Consider the following 20,636-nt stretch of genomic DNA (forward strand, 5'->3'; position numbering starts at 1 on the left):
TGTCCCTGGCTGCAATGTTTGGGGTTTAAGTGAACAGTAACCTGCTTTTGGTGTGATTTGCAGGTCTTGGTGCGATGCAGGTCTTACATGAGGGCTACAGGGCTGACTGATTCAATGGACCAGCACTAGAGGAAGAGGGAGAGGGCTGGGCTCACAGGGATGATGAGAGTCAAGCGCAGCTCATATCATGAACACATCCAGAGAAAACCCATGAAAGCATGGATCAAAGACTAGTCAAAACTTAAGTGTCAGAATGGTAGTTCTATGTGTCTGTCTGCATTTGGGAGCAGTGTGTATCTGTGTCTGTGCTATATGTGGGATGTGTATGTGTGTGTGTGTGTGTGTGTGTGTGTGTGTGTGTGTGTGTGAGAGAGAGAGAGAGAGAGAGAGAGAGAGAGAGAGAGAGAGAGAGAGAGAGATTCTTCTGTGTATGGATCTGCTATCTTTCATGTTTATTAGACCATTAGACTAATAACCAGTCTTGTTTTTATACAGTTTATATTAATGACATTATATCTCTGCCAAACATTACAGATTAAACAATGGGTCCTCCACAGATATATCTCTTCTTCAACTCCTTCCATTTAGTTTCTGATATCTCAGTCAAGGATGAATATGTTACTTAAAGACATTCAGGCTCTTCTGTAGTGCCTAACATGACATCTATCCATGAACTTGAGCACATAGATATCCATGGTAGAAATCAGATATTAATATAGTTTCTCTCTCAGAAGAAAGCAAAAACTCCCTTCACCTAGAAACGGCTGCGCAACCTCCAATCAGAATCTTAAAAACAAACAAGGACATTCCGAAATTTGCAGGCAAATGGATGGAGCTGGACAAGCTCCTCCTGAGTGAAGTAACCCAGACCCAGAAGGACACGCATGGTATGTACTCACTTATAAGAAGATATTTCCCACAATACGGGATAACCATATTACAGTGCACAGACCTAAAGAAGCTAAGTAACAAGGAAGACCCTAGGGAGGATGATTAATTCTCACTCAGAAGGGCAAATAGAATAGACACTGGAAGCTTAGGAAAAGAGAGAACAGGATGGGAGCCTACCAGAGTTGTCCTCTGAAGGACTCCACCCAGCAGGAGATAAAAGCAGAAGCTGAATCTCACAGCCAACCTTAGACAAAGCACAGGGAGTCCTATGCATGAGTGGGGGTAGGGAGATGGGGAGAAGGATCCAGAGGGGACAAGAGCCAAAAAGTCTGGCGGAGACTGGAGCAACAAACAAGGACCATGCATGGAGAGGACCTGGTAGGCAGCTCAGTCTCCATATGGTCCCCCTATTAGGGGGAGCAGGAGATGTCCCTGCCATGGACTCCATTGTGTGAACTTTGATCATTTTTACCCTAGCAGGGTGCTTTACCATGTCACAGAGGAAGAGGATGCAGGCAGCCCTAATGAGACTTAATAGGCTGGGATCAGTTGGTAGGGAAGATGGGCTCCCCCTCTCTGATGACTAAGAAAGGAGAATGAGGAGAAGAGGAAGGGAGGGTCGGATCTAGAGGAAAAGAGGAGGGGACTATGATTGGGATGTAAAGTCAATAAATTTTTAAAAATAAAATTAAAAAAAGAATCTTAAAAGCATAATTTAATCAATGTTGCTACTTTTATTAACAGGCATTGTACTTGGGGCTGTCCATCTTCAAAGAGAAATAGATATTAAAACTGAATTCACCATTTTGGGCTCAAATTCATATGGTGATAAAAATTATAGTTGATTTCCAAGAAACACCGAAATATCTTGTAACTAAATGTAGGTGTGAGGGCAGTCACATATATGTGCATGATGATGGTATAAGTGTGTATGTATGTACACTTACAGATCTGTGCAGGGGAAAGCTGCCCACTACAGTCTCCTCTTAACTGTTCCTCTACACAAAATGAAGCAAAGAGGTGACATCAAATTCAAAGCTCTCACAGTGAAAGTAGGGAGAAAGTTCTAGAATTATTGGGCTATAAGTGGACCTACACTCTCACACTATATCGTATCAGGGGTTCCTGAAGAATCAGAATCAACAAGGATCCACACTGAGGTCTGCAGACAGCAGAACCAGGAGAGCTGTGAGTGGTACTGAGACCATTCCAGAAGTGTAAGTGCCAGGAGAACCACATACAAGGGTGAGGAAAGATGAATGATCAAGCTCAATGGGGTGTCTGCTGTCACTTGCAGGAGTAAACACAGCAGTCTCCCACAGAAACATTCCATAATGTGCTTCTCCGGGTGTCTGGGCATCCCTTAACCCAACCAATGACACGTGGACAACCATCATAACCAGGAACCAAATGGACAGAGGAAGACTGACATGTAGATATTGGTAAAGATGTTCTCCTGGGCAAGCGGACTGCAGGGAGGAGCTAACACATGCAATCAAAACACAAAACCTCAGGTCTTCTCTTAAAAGATGTTTCCATCTTCCTATCACTCCACCTTGGGAAAGTGTGCGGGGGCACTTTCATGGGTGTTAAAGACTTGAATAATAGAATTTCAAAGTAATCAGGTCAGGGCAACAGGCAGAAAAGCCTAGGTCCGAGCATGCAGTCACAGGAGGAGCAATCTCTCTCTTCATCAAAAGTTACTCCCACCATGGTGACCTTTGCTTCACTCCCAGATGAAGTAGCGCCTGCCCCTTGCCTCTTCCAGGTGACCAGAAGGCAGAGGGGCACTTAGAGACAGAGATCCATTCCCCATCACTAAATGAAAGCATTAGACGCTGTCTTATTTTCCTTTCATGGCCACTGGGACTTTATTTTATTTTTTTATCAGACATGGAGAGAGCTTCTGACATTTCAAGGCAGGAAAATCAGACTGTTCTATGAAAAATAATCAGCGAGGAAGTGATTCTGTTGTCACGCCGGGCCAGCAGCACACCCACGTTGGTCAGCCTACTTACAGGTGAGAAATTGGCACACTGCTCACAGGGGAGCAAGGAGTCAAGGATGGAGGTGGGTGAAGACAGACAAGTCAAGTGTGGTTATCCCGAGGGAATCAACATAGCAATGTCTCAATGGGAACTCCTTGTCCTTCAACCTTTTGAAAAATAGTACCAGGCTAATCTTTGACGATCTAAGGTCTCTCTTACAGACTGTTGTCATGGGACAGCACACAGTGTTGGGAGGTTGTATGCACAGACCATTATTTATAGGTGCTTCAGAGGGGCTTGTGATAGAGATATGCTTATGGTGACAGTCTGGTTGTGCAGGTACTGACAAGCTGACGCTTAGAGGAACATCATTGTTTCTCCCAACACAGGAAGAACACTTGAAGAGTTGTGCTCAGTAAAGTTTTAGAATAGAGTGTGATATGAATACGACACAAAACAAGGATTCGTTTTATGCTCCTCAATCAGAACTAAATAAGCTTTCAAGCCTTCATTGTTATATATTCTCTCTCTCTCTCTCTCTCTCTCTCTCTCTCTCTCTCTCTCTCTCTCTCTCTCTCTCTCTCTCTCTCTCCTTCTCTCTCCCTCCCTCCCTCTCTCCCTCTCTCCCTCTCTCCATCTGTCCCTCCCCTCAGGGTCATTTCCATATCTGAGCTATGCTGAATCTAGGCTCAGGAGTAGGGAAAAACACCACTGAGAGGAACAGAAGGGTGCTGCAGAGTCCACTGCCATGAGTGAGCTGCATACCCTTGAAAAAGGCACAGTGTACTTAGATCCCAGTGAATTTACAAGAAAACACTGAGTCCGTTCTCCAAATGATAGTTCTCACATACCCATGCTCGTGAGGTCCCTCTAACAAGATGCCACCTTGTCCCAGGACACTAAAGGAAAAGATGCAGGAATCTCTTTAATGAGATGCTGCCTTGTACCATAATGCTACTGAAATAAGAAGATGGGTGACAGGCAATCTTATTTGAATTTGCACTTCCCTCACAGCTACTGGTGATGAGTTCAATGTGCTCCCATGGTGGATTTTTCCTCATAGCACATACATGTGTGCTTTCTCTGACTATAATCTAATAACTCAAGATGTTGAGCTGTACAGTCTGCCCTGCTTTGTTGTCAAATGGCCAGGGCTCAGTAAATTGCAGCGTGTATAAAATCATCGTTAAGATTATTTGATGAATATTCTACACCATCCTTTTAAATTAAGTGATTAAACAGATAAGAAGCAAGGCAGAGTCAAAAGAGACGAGCGCTCACAGAGATTCATCTGGGAGCATTAATCCACAAATTAACTTACACGGTTCTTACCATTCAGACAACTCCAAATTTACCATACATTCACGTCAAACCCACCAAAGTCCAGGTACTCCTGTTCTCTGACCAAAGGTTTAGTATAATATGTCAAGGGGAAAATTTAGATTAAAAGGATGATTTTTTTAATCAATTCTCTAAATTTTACATCTTTTTTTAATAACCTAATTCAGAGAATCTCAGAACTAGCAACAAGTTGCTAGCATACTTAATTGCCAATTTTTTGTAGAACATGGCTGGGGATTTTAATAATCATATTTTAGATAGGCTTAATCAGAAGGATGGAAAGAAACAGAGGTGTTCAGAGGAAATAAGGCATATCTGAGCATGTGGACACGGAAGCAATGCAAGAGTCACAGAGGTAAGAGGTAAGAGTCCCACAAGTAAGGGATGGGCTTCGCAAGGGAGAGCCATTTCCTCGTGTTTCAAAGTACAACCTGCATTTGTATCCAGCTAGTAAAGTTGTAATAACATAATGTGTCCCCATTAAACAAAATCTAAAAATGTGTTTGGTGGCCTAATCTGAAAATGCTCTGTCTGTCCAAGGAGAATATTCACCTCTAATATGAATAAAAAAAAATGAGGGCCTACAAGATAGCTCAGTGGATAATGCTACTGGCTATCACGGCTGAGAACCTGAGTTTGACCCAGGACACACATGGTTGGTAGAAAGGACCAAGTCCCAAAGGTTTCTCTCTGACTTCCACGGGAACACGCTAGCACTCACACATGCACACATGTACACTCACAAATAAATAAGGTAATAAATTTAGTAAAAATAACAGTGATGACAGAGCTTGTATGAATTCTCAGACCAGAGAAAGGCTACCTGCTCAGTGTCTACCAGATGAGAGTAGCTGCACGGGGCTGCTCTCTGCCTGTGAGGATTTCTGTTGACAACAGCCTTCTCCTCACTTCTCCACAGATGGATGTTTCTTGCTGGCCACAGCTTCCATGGATGCATGGCAGATGGCCAGACTAGTAGGGATAGCTTGATATTCTGCCTTCAAGTAGTGATTAACTTCATTGAACATGTCTCCTGTACACACAACCACTTTGAAAAATCTTTCTATACACACTCATGTTTGAATAATATTATGTGCTACAGATACAAAAAGACTTGCTCTAGAACTTTCCAGGTATTCCTTCAGGAAGTACTGAACTTGTAAGTGTGTGCTGACTGCTTTCACATGGATTTTGTTCCAGTATCGGGATGTTCCATTCAAGCAGGTAGACCATCAAAGGTTGACATGGAGACACAGCCCTTGGTGTGTCTTTAAAGATGTTTCCAGAAACATCTAACTAAGGGGAGAATATATATGCTGAATGTGTAGGCCATCCTACCATGGGCTAGGGTCCCAGACAGAATAAAAAGAAGAAAGTGAGCTGGACATCAGCATTCATCTCTTTTGTGTTCCTGACTGTGGGCTCATGTGACCAGGTCCGTCATGTTCCTGCCACAAGTCTTCCCTGACCCGAGGGACTACACCCCTAAACCCTGAGCCCAAACAAGCCCTTCCTTCCTCTTACTTGCTTTGTCAGGCATTTTGTCCCAACAAGAGCAGTAACCAACACTCAGATTCTCGTTTCAAATCACATCTACCATGTGTGATGTCAGGTTTCTAACCATGTCTGCACTGCCTTTTACATACTGATGTTTCATGTTAAAGGGCAGGTGAAGAGGAAGATGGGAGCACAAACAATGCTAAGCTGCGGGAATCCTCGGGCTCAGTGTAAATTTCTAACTGGTCTGCTGTAATATGGAAACAAATCCCATAGTTCACTGGGTGCTGTTTCCTTCAACTGTAAAGTGAGATGAAGAGCTGAATTAAAAGCCATTGTTATCGCCTATTCTTCTTAGCAATGTATCAGTCAGGGTTCTCTGAAGGAGCAGAACCAGTAAAACACACACACACACACACACACACACACACACACACACACACTATATATATATATATATTATAAAGACGATTTGTTAGATTAACTTACATGAAAGAGGCTAGGGAGTTCAACAGTGGCCATTTGTACACTGAATTTTTTCTTTTAAGAAGACAAGAACTCAGACATTTAAAAGTCACCCATCACACTACACCTCACCCAATTATTATAAGGAAGCTAAAGGGCCTTAAAGAGCATAATGACTTACTCAAAGATATTTAGTTGGTCTATGACGGAAATGGGGTGGTGGTACAAACCTTGACACCTAAGCCCTGATTTAAGATAATTATCACCCAAAGATAAGGATTTCCAAAAGTGTAAGTCATACAAGCAAGAAAACATATGTAGGCAATCACCCATCTTTAGCAACTACATCAGATGCTCAAGGGTCTGTCCTGGTTCTTCAGGATCTCAGCCATACCTTCCCCAACAAGTAGAATCAAAGACTCTCCAGCTGGGATCAACCTGAACTGCCCACCAACAAATGACTGCCTCATCTAGCCTATCTCCTAACGTCCTGCCACGATACAAGACAGTAAAGCAGCACTTCCACACAGCTGTCTATGCCTGCCTTCCTTCCTTGACATTTGGTTATTTAGACAGGGTACCCATCAGTTTACAAATAGCAAACCATTCAACCGCCATTTTGAAATTCATTTATATATTATACCACGTGGAGATGCCCCAAATGTAATTTCATATTTTTTTAATGAGCCTATGGTTTCACAGAAGCCTATGATGTGAAGCCAAGTGTGGGATTTTCCACTTGCAGCATCAGTTCAGTGCTCAACGTGTTCTGGATTATGAACTGTTCCAGATGTCAGAGAGCTACAAATTCAGAATTTGAGGTTTTACATGCACACGCTGCACTCAGAAAAGTTGTTTCCTCCAGCTCAAACAAACAAACACCAACAAAAAATCATAGAGAGAACCAAACCCTCTGGTTTGAGAGTCTCACAACTGGTTCATGCCGACTTTGCCAGAATACAACATAAGCATACTCATCCTTTCTTCACAGTAAACCTCTGATTCCCCTAGAATTTCAATTAGTTCTGAAAGCATGTGTCTCTCATCATGCTGGACATCTCTCAGACTGCTAACACACTGCCTTTTGCTCTACACACATAGATTCAACCACTTAGGAACTTAAAATGTTTGAAAAAATATATTCCTGATAAAATAGATTTTTGTCACTATTTCTTTAAAAGCAACTATGTGCATATTGCATGTAGCATATTAACCATTACTAGGAAGATATTAGTGAAAGGTATAGGTTGTACACAAGTCCCAAGCCTTTCCTGTGAGTGGTGTGGTATTGTGTTTGGTATTCAGGTATCTCAGAACTGGTCCCCATGGATAAGGATACAAAAGGATAGTTATACATAAACAATGTGCATTTACCTACCAACTCTCAGGCTCCATGACTTCAGCACCAAGGTGTGCCGAACAGGAAGAATGACCAACAAAGGGGATGTTCCCATAAATGTCTCTGATTTTATATTTTCAATTCTGGAGAGTTTACATCTTACATCAAATTTTCTTTCAAAAATCTCAAATGGGACACTTTTCCCCATAGGTGGATATTTTAAGGAGAGATATAAAATTCTGTACTAGCTAATTAAACAAACAAAAACAAGGCTAAAATAAAAAACATGCCTTCCTTTCCTTCTAAATTCTTGAGTCAAATATACATAGTGTATCTTGGGTTAATTATTAACTTTTTCTATGTAGGTGGTTTCAGTGTTGTTTTGGGTACAAGCTTTCTTCCCCTGGTGATGAACCTAATTCTATGAGGTTCACAATCGTCTTTGACAGTCAGGATTGGGAAACTATTTGGCATGGAAGTGATCTGCCTAGGTAAGTGGTGATTGGCAGGACAGCCATGCAGACACACAGACGAAGTGGATGCAGGCTCTCCTTATGAGACCTGAGAAGCTGTGGCCAGACAGTGTGGGAGGAGAGCCATCCCTGTCAGAGGTCTAGGGGAGGAAAAAAGGGCAGAAGAGAGAGGAATCGTGGGACCAGGAAGATAAGAGCATGGGGATGACAATCGGGATGTAATTTGAATGTATTATAATAAATAAGGTATTTTTAAAAAGTGAGCACATTAATTGTTATTAACATTCTCAATGAGGAAAACTTAAAACATGGGCAAAATGGTGTGTGGATACTGTTATAGGTAGCATGCTTGCCACAAAAGCCAGAGGACCTCAGTCTGACCCCAAGAATCCAGGTCAAGAATCCGGGTCAAGAACCCGGGTCAAGAACCCGGGTCAAGAACCCAGATCAAGAATGCAGGTCCAGAAGTATGAATTGAGAGGAGTAGGTGGGAATTAGAAGGACTGTCAGAGTTTCCTGCCAATCTAGTTGAGTTGGTGAGCCTCAGATTCAGGGAGAAACTCTGTCTCAAAATATTAGGTAGAGAACGACAGAAGAAGACACTGGTGTCAACTTCTGGTCTCCACATATGCACCCATATGTATCCTCAACATGTGTGTACCACAAGAAACACGTACATAGACATATACCTCGTGCACAATAAAATAAGTTTATCAAATGTGTAAAGCATCAAAATGACATGGGATAAGGCAAAATTACAGAATTAGTACTCAGAGAAGGCAGGCCAACAGTCAAACTGCCCACCTCCCAAGAGCAGCTGCCATTCCTGTAGAAACAGCAGTTAAACAGGAAAGGACCAATTGCACTTGCACAGGGAAAGAGGCCAAGTTTGCATAGACCAGGACTGTTGTAGACAGCAAGAGTCATGAGCTTGGTGCCACTTCACTCTGTGAGCCAGAAAAATCTCCCTGAGCCTCAAGTACTGGATATCGGGCTGAGGCACATCTTTAACACTTTCTCAGTCTTCTTTCTATTTCTGCAGGAGGAAACCAGGGTCCTCCATTCCCTACCTGCTCTCCACTTGGGTCAATGGCAGACAGGAGAAGCCCTTGCCTCCAGAGGCCAGGTGCCCAGTGTCAGGTCTCCAGAGAATAGTCGCATATTGTCCTTCCTTGGTCCTTCTTAATGGATCGCAGAAGCCCCACGTGACATGTGCAGCTCTCAGATTTCCTGAGGGCCATCCTCCAACCCTTTCATAGGTTTCATGTGGCAGTCTTCTGGAATAAGCAGCCCCTCTTTGCTGTCTTAACTCCACATTCTTAGAGGAAGGGGAAAGGGATTAGTCCTCCTGTGCGTCAATGCACATGCCCAGTGTGTGCATCAACGCGCATGCCCAGTGTGTCTGACACAGGGTCTGGGAGTTTTACAATCCACAAAGCCAGACTGCTGCTTCCAAGGCTCTGGTTTCCCAACCAAACAGGGAGAAGTGGGCAGGGAACAGAACTGAAGTCTGAGTTTTACAACTCACACTATTACTGAAAATAATACTGAATTCCCCAAGTCAGAATAGAAAGAACGAGATCCATGTGCCAGAATAATGAGAAACAATAAACACTAAGAATAAATGAAAAAAAGAAGCTTGCTAAGATATGCTCACCGCACTGAAATTAAAAAAAAAAAAAGAAAGAAAGAAAGTGGAAATACGGGTGGAAGAAACGTACTATAAAACAACATAGTAAAATTGAGAAACAGGAAGTGGTGAAAATAAAATACACATACATACATGCACGGGGGCAGGGGGCGGAGAAACTTGAAAACTAAGAATGGAAAAGATAAGCTCCAAACGCTTTAGAGAAAGATAAAGAGAAAATAGATGCATCATAACCTCCATTGGGAAAAAATTGTCTAGGCAGCAAAATCAAATGTGAAGATAAAAACACTGAAAGAGAATCTATGAGAACATTTCAAAATAGATGAATCTATAAATAGACTGAAGAGGCCCACTGAGTCCCATAAATGAAAACATGTAAACATCTCATACTGAAATCACAGAAAATGAAGATTAAGATGACAGCTCCTTCAGGGGAGCGATGGCTTCGTTGACAATCAACTTCTTTAACAACAGGAGTCATAACACACAGGGCTGATATATTCAATATCTGAACAAATTTTTTTACCAGCCTAAAGTTCTATATTTAATTACATTTCCAAGAGAAATAAAGTCAGTTGAAGACAACTCCAGGTAACTTTTTAAAGGATGTTTGCTGAAATACACATGCATTAATGAAAGTTCTAAAGGTTCAAACCCAAATACCCAAAAATAAAAAAGAGTTGATAGCTACTAACATGTAGTTCCACCAAAATTTTATTTTGGTGGACAGATTTTATTCTAAAATCACAGTGCCTCTTTGAAGGGTCTGAGACCTGGATTCACCGCATCTTGATCATGAAGGCAGATCATGGAAGACACAGGTGAAATCTTGGGGTGAGCAAGCAGCTCTCACTTAACATCGAGCTAAGGCACAGGCTGTACTCAGAACTGTAATGACAGTAAAATAACTAGATTGACTTCCAGACAGAAAAAGTCCTTGTCAATCCCCATAGAAAAAGCAACAACATCAAGAGTGGACCCCAGATAAAATTGATGAGTAATGAAGGGTGTATAGACACAAACTCATCCATTGATTTTGAGAATGCTCCCATGGTGATTTGAGGGCACTAGTAGTAGGCGAGTGCATGCATGTGGGAAGGCAGGAAAGGGGGTCTCTTCTTTCTTCCTACCTTTTGTTATGAGCCAGAAACTGTTCAAAAAGCTTTAAAAATTCTATTTAATAACAATGACAAAAGCAATATTGGGAAAGAGGTCAATAGAAGGAAGTGAGGAAGAGGAAACTGTGATAAGCACATGGTACCACAGCATGGTGGCTATCAGTATGGAGAGCTTCTTTCAATCTGAAGCATCATCAACGGCAGCTGGAGAAAAGCGTGTTTCAGCTACACAGCAAAAGAGTCAGGCTGGATAGAAGCTTTTGCAACTCATGTTCTTTATGATACAAATTGCGATGCATATATACAAAACTGGAAAGCAAAGAGATGGATAATTTTTTAAAAACCTATATCAAACGTTGATGTTAGTATCACTCAAAAGATTTCAGTTCAGAAGGAACAACAACAGTCCATGCTGATTTCACGAGTTTGTAAGTTTTAAATGGAAAACAGACAACCCAGGGCTCCTGAGAAAGAAGTGGGTGGAGAGTCCAAGCCCAAGGTGTGCTTATGTCTGTGGGTTTGGTGTGGTGCTACATAAAGAGTGTGACATGGTGGGCTGGGGGTGGTGTCTGCGTGTACAAAGTGCAGTTGGTGTGTGGCATGTGTGGTGGAATGTGCATCTGGGCTGTAGCATGTTGTGTGGTCTATGTACCTAATATATGTTCTATTCTTTGTTCACAGGTGAAATTTTACTCATTGTTTCTCAGGTGCAAACATACATGAATGAGCATGGGATTAATATTTTCTCAAATTTTGCTCTGGTTTATCCACTGTATTTGAAGAAGCTCCAGTTAGCAAAATGTATGCTGTAATGGTGGTAGCCAAGCTGTCTGAAAAGAATCACTTCAAACTATTAAATCCACAAGCTAGGGAAGCAAAATAATTCTAGACATTTATATTTCAAGATGTGGACAGATCTATAAGGATAAACAGAACAATCTGAAGAAGTTTGTAGTGGGAGATGTACACGTTTCCCACAGCATTTGATTTCCTGAAAGCAGACAAATAAGTATGTGAGACACTAAATCATTATGATTGACATATTTATAAGTGGAAACTATAAATGGTGCAGACAACACTGAAAAAGACACGTTTTACAAAGAGTTGCAACATCAAGAAAATTGAATTGATACTGTAGTATTATAATAAACCATCAGCAAATCTGAGTAGAATCTGTATATCAAGGCTGCTCTTTTTTATTTCATAAGCTTGATATGAAACAGATAACTAGCCAATACAAAGATTAGTTAAAAATAATGTATCTAGAAAATAAGATATTTCTTAATAAATATTAAGTTAAAGAACATCTTTCTTCTGATTCTTCATGAAAATAAATGCATCTAAACATCATTCTTGTACCATGTATTAAGTATCTAGAAAACAAAAAGAGTTATATGCACTCCATGGCACTGGAATGAAATTCCCAAATTAATAAAATTAGTATCCACCTAAAAATGTAAATAAATATATGTGGAAAATAATGATCCAGAGAAAATTAATATATAGAGAAGAAACAAAGTTTCTTTGCATGGCAAGTGCAAGTCCTATTAAACAGACAACACAGATAAACCATCATAGCAGATATCAAGAAGAGAAGGTTATTAACCAATTCCAAAAAATGAGGATATGATAAGGCTGAGGACAAAGCTCCCTGGCAGGAAGAACATAACACAAGCAGGACTCTGTGCTTAATCTCCAGTACAGCAAATTAAATAAATTAATTAGGGTCATAATTAATAAGTGAAGGAAAGAAAAGAAAATGTAATAAATTGCTTTCACAAAAGATGCAATTAAGGATGCGCAATTAGATGCATTGCACCCAATTTCTCTGCCCAGTCAGACCCTTCATATCCTTCACCAGGGTTCAGCTCAGTGAGTTCACCTAATCTTTTGTTCCAGGCACCCATTCCAACCTCCAGGTCTATCTCCTCCCACTACATTGAGATTTCAACCAGAACACACATCCTACATGCCAGTCCGTTCCTATGTCGACCAGACCCCTGTATCTACTTGACTTCATTCTACCTCAGCTGTACCCAACCTCCAGGTTCAACATGGCCCCCACATACTACGCTCTGCCCCAACTTGCTATATCTGTATCAGACACAAAATAAATTAAACAAGACCATATTTCCAGATCTCATCACAAAAATACAAATAATGTGAAAGTCTAGCACAGCATCAACCCCTCTCCCCCGCCAAAAAGCCTCTCCTATCCTACAGAAATCTTATCTTATGAGAATTGTGTAGAAGATCCCCAATCCACAGAATTAAAAAGAAAACATGACCAAAGAATTTAAGGGACATAAAGAAGACACAAAGAAACAGCATGATGAACTTAAAGCATGAATTTAAAGAGAATAAATGTCAAAGAGATGCCTGAGGAAACAAACAAACAAAAAGGCTGATGAAAATGACAATGACAATCCAGCATTTAAAAAGAGAACTTGCTGGGCATGTTGATGTACATCATCAATCCCAGCATTCATGAAGGTGAAAGGTAGACATGGAAGACAGAGGAAAGTGGATCTCTGAGAGTTCTCGAGCAGCCTGATCTACAAAGTAAGCTCCAAGACAGCCAGGGCTATGTACACAGAGAAATCCTATCCTGATAAATTACAAAAGAGAGAGAGAGAGAGAGGGAGAGAGAGAGAGAGAGAGAGAGAGAGAGAGAGAGAGAGAGAGAGACAGACAGACAAACAGAGAGAGAGACAGAGACAAAGAAATAGAGACAGAGAGATAGAGACAGACAGAGAGACGGGGGGGGGGGAATTCAATAAAGAAACAGAAGTATTGAAGGCGACTCAATCTAAAATGGAGTTGTAAAACCTGATAATACAACTAAACTAGATAATTCAAGCAAAAATCTTGCAAACAGAATATAGCATATTAGTGTATAAAGATAATGTGTAATATCTAATGGAATAAGCAAAGAATATGAAATAAACACACATGCACATATGCACATATGTGTGTGTACACACATGGACACACACACAAAAAGGAACATACAGGAACTTGGGACACCAGGAAAATATCAAACACTGTAATATGAATAGATGATAGAGAAGAATCTCTGGCCATTGACATAGACCAGACTTTCAACAGGAATATAGTAGAAACGTTCCCCAAACTGGAAGAAGATACAAGGTGTACACAGACCATCAACTAGACAAGCCAGGAAAGAAAAATCTCAATGGCACATCATAGTTAAAACATGAAGTATACAGAATAAAGAAAATGCATTGAAAAGAGAAAAATAAGTGATAGAAAGAAACACACATGAGTACAGCAGCCAATTTCTCTTTGGAGCCTTTGAAAGCCAGAGGAACAAAAGAAATGTACTCCAAGTCCTAAAAGATCATGACTGCCAACCTATACTAATATACCCAGCAAAACTATCTTCCATAGTTAGAGGTAAAAGGCAACAGCCCCAACAGAACATGCCTGAGGAACATAGCCAACAGAACAAACCCAAGGAAAGAGCAGGGAGCAATACTTTGGATTGAGGAGAGAATGAGCATAGCAAAGAGACTGTAGAAAGAAAACAAACAGAGCTATAATTACCGAGACACAAAATACCACCGATAACACACCAAAACCCAACAACACAATGACTGCAATCAACACATAACTTTTAATAAAAACTTTAAATATTAATGGCCTCAATTCTCCAATCAAAAGGCATAGGCTAACTAAAGGGATCAAAAAAAAAAAACAAAACAAAACAAAACAAAACAAAACAAAAATCCATCTACCGGATTTGCAAGTCCTAGATTGTCCAGTTGCCTATTTTATGTACCATGGGATAACCATATCTCAATAAGGCTCTTAGGAAATTAGTATCTAAGGTTTCTGATAATTATATCAAAGATCCCCCACAGTACACACCTATGAAATTCCATTAAACTTATCAATCACAACCTAAGGTGAAGCAAGGACAGAAAACAGGTAAGTCAGCTTTATATTCATGCAATTGATATTTCATTTCCCCCTCTTCTGGTTGGCGATTTTAATAAGCTTTCCTGAAATGTTTTCTTTTTTCTAAGGCCACAAAAAATTTTTATTTCGATTTTCTTTTACAAAGCTTAGGAGGTTGATATTTAGGACAGTGACTGATTTCATTCTTTTTTTTTTTTAAGTATAAGGTGTCTTTTCAGTTGCTTGTTCTCCTGTACAGAAATCAGGATTTCCAGAACCATTCTTTGCAGGAAGGGAAGTGCTCTTGCTTGTCATTAAAAGATATTTGATGATGTAGACACTGGTCTGTATCTGTCTGGCTCCTCCCCTTCCCTGTCCACCCCTGTCTCCTCACTGTGAACCAATGGAAACAGGAAGGCTGAAGCACTGCTTGCTCTTCCTCATCCTCTGCTTGTTTGGCTATGTAAACTCCTTTGAAATTCCATAAATGTTTTTAAAACAAACAACTCAAATTTCTTTCTCCCAGGATGTTCCTGGTCTTTTGACAATGATTGCACTAAGAAAGTAAATAAAGCCATCTTCCTACCCATGGACATGGGGTCTCTCCATGAACCGAATGTGACATTTCATTTGAGCAGTTTCTTGTTACAGAGATTTATTTGTTGATTCCTCGTTATCTTGTACATAACAATTTGTACTACCAACTAATTGGTGTCTTCTTTGCCAATAACTATGAGTTATATTTATTTTCTAGTGTTAAAGTATGTTCATGATCTCCATTTATTGTTAAACACAATGAGTAATGAATACTATCCTTTATCTAGTCCCAATTATAGAGAGAAACTACTCAGTAATTCCTCTTAACAAAGATGTGTGATACAGTTGTTTTGTAGATATAACCTATAAGGCTGAAAAAAAATCACCTTCTATTCCTAACCTGTGGAAAGTTTTTATAATGCCTGGGTTAATTGTGTCATCTTAAAGATTGTATTGAGTTATACCCGATTTCTTTGTGCAATTAATGTACTCAGTGATCACCTATTATTTTCCAACCTTGCAATCCTGGAGCAACTCTTCATCATATTTTAAGCATATAATTAATGATTATATTAATTTATAATTAATATTATATAATTAATGAAAATAATATACTGATATATATCAACATATTTATATATTATATTATTCAATATATTAAAATACTCTTATATTAATATAATAATTATATAATATATTAATATATATTAATTACATAATATATTTATAGTGTGTCAAAATTCCTCATATATGTATATATACTTATAAGTTTATTACCTTACAATATTTTGTTAACTTTTAGAACTGGAGTATTTTGACTTCAGAAAATGAGTACAAACGTAAGTTACAGTCCTTATTTTAAAGAATATCTATATGTTTGCATTACTTAGTTACTTGGCACAATGACCCAATGATGCTACTCATATTAATAGTTCCCTTTTGAAAATTTTTGTCATGGATGGAGTTCACTCAACACAGTTTTGTTTATTTTAGCTCTCTCTGGCTTTATCAATCCATTAAAATATTTTAAAGGAACTGACCAGTTTTATTAATGTTTTCATTACCATAATTTCATTTATAATATTTTACTATTATTCAATGTATATGGTTTTTAAATGTAATATCAATATCATCACTTTTAAATTTTGGAGTTTTCCTCATTTAGTACTTTCTTGATCTTGGTAGATTCCCTGTACATTTTAGTAATTTTGTCATGGAATTACTTTGAGATTTTGTATTTTTTCTGTATTATTTACCTCTTAACATTTCTTTTGATTTTCTTCTACCTTCAAGTCTAAGTTTTAAGACTTAGAGGACAAGGTCAAGACAAGAAATACAGGACAAGAAATACAAGCAGTGTATTTCTAATCTCTGATTTTAGTAGGATTATGTCCAATTATTTCACTGTTTAAGTATGGGTATGGTTGTTTGTCTCCATGTACACCATTCCACAGATAACATTGCATGCTGTTTTGACAATGCAACCTGCAACCCACCACCTCTTTCTGTCTGTGAGGGTCTTCAGTATGTGAGTCATAGTTGGAATCAGAGTCCTACAACCCAACTCCAGGTAAATACAGTACCTCCTTCACTCTCAGCACAGACGAGGAGCCCTAGGACCTAGGACAGGTTGTTGAGATGTACAGAATCTTTCTAAGTGGTGCAAAGTTGAACTCAGTGGGATGTAGTTCATAGTGATAATTGTCTAGCATTGGTGGGGTCATCTTGATTACAAATGTGGGTAGAATATGGAGACAGTTGGGCACTTAGGAAATACGCCTTTGCTCAGCTGAATGCTATAAAAGGCAGGAGGTGACCTACATCATAGATACGGCACTGGGGATGTAAATGAGGCAGCCATGAGCAGCAGTGCAAGGTAGGAGACAAGATTACAAAGGGGAATAGAATCAAAAGGGATTTGAGTACAGAATAGAGAAAAATTATGTCCTAAGCTTCTTTTTAAAATTCATCTGCAATGTTTTTCTCTCGTGAAAAATTGATATGCTACTAAAATTATCCCAATAAGCTGCCTATAAAATTACAGGCTCAGGTATATCAATTTTCGAAAATGACTTCTGTATGTTTTATCTTTCTCTTAGCATATATATTAAAGATTTTGCATTATTGTCTGCCTGATAGACACAAACAAGATAGCACAGCAATATTGTGATTGTGCATGTTTTTTGGATGACCCTTTGTGGTTGTTATCAGAACTCCAGAACATATTAAGCCTGTCTTTGGTCTTATCCTGTTGCCCCAGAAATGGTTTCATTAGCCTGTGATGTTTTAATGTATCAACAGCATAACCACTCCTGTGTCGCCTTTGGAATTGGAATTTCTCCTTCCTCAGTGTTAAGCACAGGAACACAGGTCTGTGATGTGCAGGCTGTGGAGCCTCATGACTCCCATTGGAGAGTCTGGCAAAAGGTCCAAGGCTCCATACCATCTCTGATCCTCCCTCTTCCTACCTGGGACTCGGTCAAAGCCCAGTGCTGCTCCTGAATTTTAACCATAGCTCTTTGCTTTGGATATTACATTCTTTTTGTTAACAGCAAATGCCAGGTGACAGCGTCTGTTTGTTTTGTATTGGGGTAGTGATCTCAGTGTAAGATGGAATGCCTTCCCACTGTTTATGCATTGCCATGAGCCATCCATCCTGGAGAATTTATCAAAATCACTATTATTTATCACTTATTGTCAAGTGTACAATCACTCACTGTACTGAAAATCTATTTCAGATGAATAATTCAAGTTATACAACCCGCATTTTGCATAGATTATGACCGACTGCGTTTTCAGTTGCACGTCTGCAGCAATGATCACACAGGACTCGTGCCTTTTCTAGTGTCAAAGATGTCTCGCAAATCTTAGTTGGCAGCAGAAAATGGGGTCTATTACAATAAACAAATAATTAACGTTAAGGCTCATCCTAAGATAGCAAAAGGAAAGAGAGACAAAGATACTCCAGTCTCCTGTCACGGTGCCCTGCAGGCCACACTTGTCCAGACACCACACTGCATTGTGTTATACTGCATCCTAATTTTGTAGGGAGCTGGAGGCATCAAGAGGAGGTGATTAATCATAAGAGGTGGAGCAGGGAGCAGAGCAATAGTGAGGCAAGGCAAAGAGGGAGCCCTCGCTCCTCCACAGAGAGCCAGAGCACAGCACGAAGCCTTCTGAGGGAGTGGTCCTCATGCTTCCGCACTGACAGAGACCTCACAAATGGGTTTAGATTCTAGTAACCATCCCGTCACACTGCTCAGGAAAACTAAGGGGGAGAGGTTGCTCAGACAATCAGTGAGAAGGGTTCTCTTTCCCAGAATTCAAGGTCAAGTTTTCTAACATTTTGTATACTGCATGTCCACTTTCTATTCAATAAAGGAAATAAGTCTTGTTGCCACCTAATGTATAACGAGCTCATAAAAATTAAGTTAGTCATAATCAATTTATTAACTACACAACTTAACATGTTTATCATTACTCTGTCAATCAGAGCAGGTACGTGCTGTCTCCATAGCCTTGTGAATGCCTCCACCAGCCACCAGAGTGGAGGTTGACATCTCACTTCTTGACTAGTTTGTCTTCTGGGAAAGGTGTCTGCTATAGTCTGTTTCAATTTCTATAACAAAACACCCAAGGTTTGTCACTTTATAAAGAAGGAAGACTTACTTACCTCACAGTTCTTGAGCAATCAGCATGGCATTGCTGTGATAAGGGTCCCCCATGTACTGAGGTGGTGAGTGGTGAGTGATATCACAGCAGGAGGATGTGATGTCACATAGGAAGCCAGGAAGCTAGAGAGCATGAAGGAGAGCTGGTGCTGGTTTTCAGAAAACTAAGTCTTAGAGCGCCCCCCACTGCCCCTCCCCCCACTACCAGGAACTATGCTGATGACTGCTAATGGCAGTGCATGCATCCATGTCTGTTCTTGAAAGACAGACATGTCTGGGAAAGAAGCCTGCAGAGTAGGTGCAGTAGAACAGCACTCAGTCAGGCTCAGCACATGTTGCTTAACAGACATGATACATAGCTATGTCACTGGTTTACATGTTTGTCATTGGATGTTTGAAGTGGCAATGTTGAGTGTGTTCTCGGCTGAGTGTGGATTGGTTACCTTTCCATGGTGTGATAGAGTTCTCCAATAGATGACGCTTATGGAAGAAGGGGTTTGGCTTATGATTATTCCAGAAGGGATGCACACTACCATGGCAGGGCATGGTAGGCATGGAGGCAGGAACATGGAAGATGGGTAATAACACCCCGTCTTCATACAGGAAGTGGAGAGAGAAAGAGAACAGGAAGTGGGGGTGGGATAAACAAATGCACAGCCCTCAAAGCCTGTCACCCAGAGATGTATATTTCCTACAGCAATACTCTGTCTCCTAAACATTCCATAACCATCGCCACCAGTGCCATTAATGATGGAGCATGTGTTCAGACACAAGCCTGTGGAGGACACTTCTCATTCAAACCACAGCAGTGTGATGGATGCATCTGGGTTCAGACTTCCATTGGTATTCACACAATGACTAAACTGCCAAATGGCACATTTCTCAGAATGGGTCCCCGTTGCTAGGCAGCACCTTTACAGTATCTCTAAGACGCCTCAGTGACCCCCCCCGCCCCCCCCCCCCGGCTGCTGATTGCTCCTGAAGAGGGTATCTTAGTCACAAGTGAGCAGTTGGAAAGGGTGAGTGGTCACTATGAGCCACGCCCATCTGACTGTGTCATCTGTATGAGGGGAATCTGCAGTGCTGGGACGAACTATAAAATCCAACGCCCATATTACTCATCTTATAATGGAACAGATTGCATGCTGGGAAATACCAGTAAACTGCTTGTGCATGAAGACACTGCTTGCTTTCAGACCCTTTTGGTGAAGCTGAGAACAGAAGTGGATTTGGGGACCTCTCCCTGAAGCTGGCCTGGTAGCAGGGCAGGTGACCAGTTATGATCACCCAGGGTGCCAGTTCCATGACTTTAAAGCTTCCTGTGTTGCTCTCATCTCCTGCTTTTATTTATTTATTTATTTATTTTTACAGTGAATTTTCCGTTTCCATACTTCTGCACCAGTGTTTATGAAGCAATTTAAACTTCAGTAACATAAGTAAGGAAAAAAAAATGTTAAAATGCTTTATTTCCAAGGGGGCTGCATTTACTCATCTATTTTTAGGTTTTAGGAATTCTTCCCTCAACTTCTGCCGAGAGCTCAAGCAAAGTCGATCATGGCTCCCTGTGCCCCATTAGCTGAGTGAACAGCTAATGCATTGGCGATCTCCCCTCACTGCGAAGCATTTTCAAAGGAGGTTTGCGTGGAGATGTTTGTATTTTAATGGGGTTCAAATGCTTTCACATTGCCTAAACTAGAGCAGTCTTCTAATGCTGTCTGCCAAGAGAAACAAACAAGGCTTCATA

The 20,636-nt window shown here is 40.4% G+C and overlaps 1 long non-coding RNA gene across 1 annotated transcript in view; it reads right to left on the reverse strand.

Moving 5' to 3' along the window:
* Positions 1-18,957, reverse strand: part of LOC311584732 — a 207,611-nt gene extending 188,654 nt beyond the window's left edge. Inside the window, exon 1 of the long non-coding RNA XR_014774986.1 lies at positions 18,895-18,957. This is a non-coding gene — a long non-coding RNA (uncharacterized lncRNA). The remainder of the gene's footprint in view (positions 1-18,894) is intronic.
* Between the last annotated feature and the right edge of the window lie 1,679 nt (positions 18,958-20,636).

Source organism: Acomys minous, assembly GCF_964271855.1.
Source record: "Acomys minous genome assembly, chromosome: 15".
Lineage (NCBI taxonomy): Eukaryota > Metazoa > Chordata > Mammalia > Rodentia > Muridae > Acomys > Acomys minous.